We start from the raw sequence: 5,899 nt of genomic DNA on the forward strand, positions 1-5,899 counted from the left end.
TTTTTTTCAGTACTAGATTCACGACGTGATCCTTAAGCTCACGACGTGAATTCAGTAGATTTTCGTTTTTCTTTGTTTTTTTTCTTTTTTGTTAGTTTTTCTGCGACAACACGAGGTGGTGACCTTTACCACGTCGTGGTGGCCAGTCAGTAGGAAATTTTTATTTAGTTTTTGTTCAGTTTTACGTTTTTATTTTGTTTATTTTGCAGGAGTTCATGACCAGAGGTTCCAACACACCTTTGGTACCACCACTTGAAGATCCAGAGTCAGCCCTTCACAAAAAGAAGGATAAGAACGTGAAAGACGATCAAACACCAAAGAAGACACCCTTACAAGATTTCAAGTCAGTGTTCTCAAAGAAGTCGGGGAAGAAAACGGGAGAATCGAGTTCATCTTCAAAGGACAAGAGCAAGATTGAAAGCTTAGATCAAATACCTATCCCAAACGAATCTGAATACGAGTCCGAGAACGAGTTTGGACTATATACGAGCGAACCCGAAGACGATCCAAGCAACGAAATGGCGAACATCGAAGAAATGTCAATGGGAGCTTACAAGAAGCGTATTCGAGAAGATGTTGGTCCGGGATTAGTACAACCCGCGATTCCTGCCACTGCCATATTCGAGTTGAAGGGATACATCCTTAATGCACTAAAGGATATTCCGTTTTATGGAAAGGATCATGAGGATGCTTTCAAACATCTAGATGAGGTCAACGACATTGCTGGCTATTTTAATGTCCCAAATGTTAATAGAGATACTGTCTTGCTGAGGATGCTACTGGTTATTTTCAAAGGAGCTGCAAAAGACTGGTTGAAAGCACTCCCACCTGGTACAATCACTACTTGGGCTCAAATGCGTGAGCAGTTTCTAGACCAATTTTGCCCACCATCCAAGATAGCAAAACTCAAGAAGGCAATAGCCAACTTTGAGCAACAACCGGGGGAGTCACTATACGAGGCATGGGAGCGTTACAAAGGATTGTTAAGGAATTGTCCTCAACATGACCTTAATATTCAATAAGAGATGTCTATTTTCTATGATGGGGTCAATGTCATGACTAGACAACTCCTTGATTCGCAAGGCCCTCTCACGAAGAAGAATCCTAACCAGATCAAGGTGTTAATTGAAGAGTTTATGAAGCATTCTCGTGAGTACCACAACCCAAGACACGATGGAGTAAAATGTAGTGGAGGTGCGCATTTTGAAGAGATGGTTGTTATGATGGCGATGTTGAATAATATGGACCGCAGATTGACCCAAATGGACCAATCAATTCATGCAATAAGAGTTGGATGTGAAAGGTGTAATGGTCCACACTTGACCAAGGGTTGAAGGTTAGATGATAACGGGTATAAAAAGGCTCAAGTTTGCTACTCGAGTGGGGAAAAATATGATGAGGATTGGAGAAAACCAAAGAAAGAGTGGCTGCCATACGATAAGTACAAGAAGCAAAAGGAAGAAAAATATAAGCAGACAGGCCGAGGCTTCTACCAAAAAGAGCAACCACCAGCCGAGAAGAAAGTAGACTTGGAAAAGATTTTGACCCGATTTATGGAGGTCTCCGAGAAAAGGCATGATGATACTGATGCAGTGCTAAAGGAACACATGAAAATGATGAAAGAACAGCAATCAATGATGATTGACCAGCAAGCCTCATTAAGAAATCATCAAGCATCGATTCATAATCTAGAAGTCCAAGTTTCTCAACTAACTACTTTGGTGAGCAACAAATTATCCCCCTAATTTCCCGAAAAGAAGACTCATTCCCATGTAACGATGATTGATACTAAAGAAGAGGCCATCTCTGAGTTCCTAGAAGCACTAGAGGTGGAACCAAAGCCATCCGGACCAAAGCCAAAGAAGTCAAAGATTGAAATCGAAGATGTTGCTGAAGTACCAGACTCACGACGTGAGCCCGATATGCTCACGTCGTGGGCTCAGTCTGAACAGAAAAATTCTGAAAACGTTTCGGCATATAAACCGCCTTTACCATTCCCGTCTCGAGCTAATCTCAGTCCACTGGAAAGGGAACATCTGGAGTTTATCAAGCAAGTAAAGGGTATTCCTATTAATACTCCTTTTATTTAGTCAACTGGCTAAAATTCCAGAGTATGCTAAGTTCCTTCAAGACCTTATAGACACTCGTCAGCAATTAAAGAAGAACTCCAAAGTTATTCTTAGTGAACAAAGCTCAAGAGTTGTATTGGGAGAAATACCTAAGAAGATGGGAGATCCTGGACGCCTCACTCTTCCTTGTGAGTTTGGAAACAATTTGAAGACTTATGCTTTAGCCGATTCTGGGGCTAGCATAAATTTGATGCCATATTCATTCTATCAAAAGCTAAATATTCAGAAAATGAAGGCTACAAAGATGACCATCCACATGGCCAATCGTTCGGTGACGCACCCAAGGGGGATTGTAGAAGACATCCTTGTTAAATTTGGGAAATTTGTTTTCCCAGTTGACTTTGTACTTATGGATATCTCGGAACCTCCCACTGCATCACAACCTCGACCTTGGCTGGATCGACTAGAATACCCTTCAGGTTGACAAGGTGCCCCAGAAACTGCACCTCGCGCAACCAGAACTCGCACTTGGAGCCCTCCTCAACGTCTCCAGTACCTCTCTCAAATGCTCCTCATGCTGCTCCTGAGTCTTGGAATAAAACAAGATGTCGTCAATAAAGACTATCACAGACCGATCCAACATCGGTCTACATACGCGGTTCATGGGATCCATGAACGCGGCCGGAGCATAGGTGAGCCCAAAAGGCATCACCACGAACATATAATGACCATATCGAGTCCGAAAAGTTGTCTTTTGTACGTCCTCATCCCGGACCCTCATCTGATGATAGCCCGATTGCAAATCAATCTTGGAAAACCAAGACGCACCCTGAAGCTGGTCGAAGAGATCATCAATCCTCGGGAGTGGATAACGGTTCTTTAACATTACCTTATTCAACTCCCGGTAATCGATACACATGCGATGAGACCCATCCTTCTTCTTCACGAACATAATCAGTGCTCCCCAAGGCGAACTACTCGGCCTAATAAATCCATTGCCTAACAGCTCATGCAGTTGTGTAGACAACTCCTGCATCTCGGGAGGAGCCAACCGATACGGTGCTTTGGCTATCGGAGCTGCACCTGGAACCAAATCAATCCTGAACTCCACCCGCCTCTCCGGAGGTACCCCTGGAAAATCCTCTGGGAATACGTCCGGATAATCCCGCACGATCGGCACGTCATCCACAGTCGCCTTACCCTTATCTCGGGTATCCATGACATAGGCGATAAAACCCGAATAGCCCTGATGAAGATAACGTCTGGCCCTCGCTGCAAAACACATAATCGGCCCATGTTGCGGTCTCTCACCATGAATCACCAACTCTCCCCCACTTGGGGTCCGAATCTGCACTAACTGCTACTCACAGTCGATCACCGCCCCATTAGGGCTCAACCAATCCATGCCCACAATGACCTTGCTCCCACGCAGAGGAATGGAAACCATATCAACCGGATATCGCTCACTGAACAACTGAATGGTACAATACCGATGAATCCTCGCAACCCTAGCCGTCCTATCATCAACAATCTTCACATCAACAGGACGATCTATCTCCCCAGGAGCTCCAGCAAATCTCTTGCTAAGCGCAAGCGACACAAAAGATCGGGTAGCCCCCAAATCAAACAATACCAAAGCAAAGATACCATTCACAATGAACGATCCTAAAACAAAACACATAAACATAAGCAATAATTTAATATAGATAAAGAGATAAGGAGAAGATACATACATGTCACAACATCAGGAGCTGCACGCGCCTCCTCCGCAGTCAGCTGGAACGCCTTGCTCTTCGCCGCTGGCGCATCTGCCCGACCCTGACGGCCGTCAGTAATCCTCAATGTCGCAGGAGCGGGTGCTGACATCGATCCCGCTGCAGCCAAACTCAGACAATGGGCCTTCTTGTGGCCCTCTGATTGCACTGAAAGCAAATCAGATCGGATACTAGAGCGATGGGGTGGTAGCAGTACAATCTCTGCTTATATGACCAGTACGGCTGCACTTGAAGCAACCAGAACCCACCCCTATGCACGTCCCCTCGTGTATCTTGCCGCACTCGCCACAACGGTTACGGCCATGCTGGGTTCTCGGTCTAGAATCAGATACACTGGGCCTCTTGCCCGATCCCTCAACACTCGCCATAGAATTTGGCTTCCTCTTCTTCTCCATCTCTAAATCAATCTCCCCCTCCCTAGCCCTCGCTATCATGTCTTCCATCATCTTGCAGCTAGATCGGCTAACAAACTGCCGAATATCACTCCTCATCATTTCATGGTATCAGGCCTTCTTCATCTCCTCGTCCTCCACATACTGCAAAACTAGAAGTGTCCTCTCCCGTAACATAGCGGTGATCTCAGTCACCGTCTCAGTGGGCTGATGGAGATGCTGGAACTCTTGCGCCAGCTGCTGCACCTCAATCACCGGTACAAACTCGGCTCAAAACCTGGTCGAGAAATCACCCCAGGTCATCGAATAAATAGCAACATCATCTCCTATAGCATGCCATACCTCCTCCCACCAATCACGTGCCCTGTCCTTCACGAGGCATGAAGCTACTCTAACATTGTCCCCCTCGGGACAACGGTTGGTACGAAAGGCGTTGGCGACATCTGCCAACCACCTGCTGCTCGCAATGGGATCCCTAGCCCCATGACAGTCTGACGCTCCACATGACCAAAACTCCCTGAAGGTCAGAGAGCGCGTCTCGATAAAAGCCACCATCTCAGCGCGAAAGGCGCTCAATCTCTCATCAAGAATCTTCAGAATACCCTCCTTGACCGTGCCAAAGATCACAGGAGTCTGATCAAGGATACTACGCGTAATCTCAGACGAGATGAACTCTCTCGTCTGGTCATCAAGTTTCCTGACTCCAAAACCCGAGCCCGAACCCTCCCCGACACCAGAACTGTCCACTGGTCTTCCTCGCAATACCACTATACTGAAAATAAACCATAAAACTATCAGATTAAACATCAATACGCACATAGGGGAAAACATAACTACACAAGCTCCCTGGCTTCATCGCATCCCTCCTTGAATCGAGTACGGATCCTCTCCTTTCAGTAGTACGGGCCCATACTACCTTCCACATCTATCCGTACTTTCCTCAAGAAGTGCCTTAACTCAGCCAAGTCACCCTAAAACCAACCATTTCCTCATAGATAAGGCTCCCAACACTAAATCTCATCCTAGGCTTTTCCTAGGGCAAACTCCACACCACTATCCGCCATCAACTACAGAAGGAACTCACGCTAACCTCCTATAACTAGCTCATGAATACAATTAAATATTACAAAAACTCGATAATTTTTTGAATGAAAGGTCTCTCCCTACAACGGTTGGACTCAGACAAGAGCTGCATAATAGAGTTAAATCTAACCTTCTGAAATTATTTAGTTTTCATAATATGTAACTTAGCATATTCGCTTACTAGTTAACTGAAATCAGCAAGAACTCCTAATAGCACAAAGCAAGCAACATTCAAGCATCAAGTAATCAGAACAAAGCATAACCTGATCAGTCCATCATATTGCTGACTGATCATCACTAGCATGCAAATCTATAAGTTCAAAAGCAGGCATACAAAGGCATCTCTCCTAGACGACTTAACCCTAATCTAGCATGTGATTCACAGATTCACAATTCAAAACATATCATAAACATGTATGGGTATTTTAGGATAACTTACTTGAGCTCGACTGATTGCATGCACCACACCCTTTTTCTCTTTTAGAAATCCTTTTATAAAATATTTTTCTTTTGAAAATTTTCATCAAGTCCTTAGTTTGAGTTAAGACACACCCGAGAGTATGCTCAAATCCCTCAAACC

General features: G+C 44.9%; 1 non-coding gene across 1 annotated transcript; it reads right to left on the minus strand.

Moving 5' to 3' along the window:
- Nucleotides 1–902: 902 nt before the first annotated feature.
- Nucleotides 903–1,009, minus strand: LOC145110165 (small nucleolar RNA R71). Its single transcript, XR_013709545.1, has one exon. It is a non-coding gene; the product is annotated as a small nucleolar RNA R71 (small nucleolar RNA).
- Nucleotides 1,010–5,899: the final 4,890 nt, after the last annotated feature.

Source organism: Lactuca virosa, chromosome 4 (assembly GCF_052849685.1).
Source record: "Lactuca virosa cultivar CGN04683 chromosome 4, Lactuca_virosa_CGN04683_v6, whole genome shotgun sequence".
Lineage (NCBI taxonomy): Eukaryota > Viridiplantae > Streptophyta > Magnoliopsida > Asterales > Asteraceae > Lactuca > Lactuca virosa.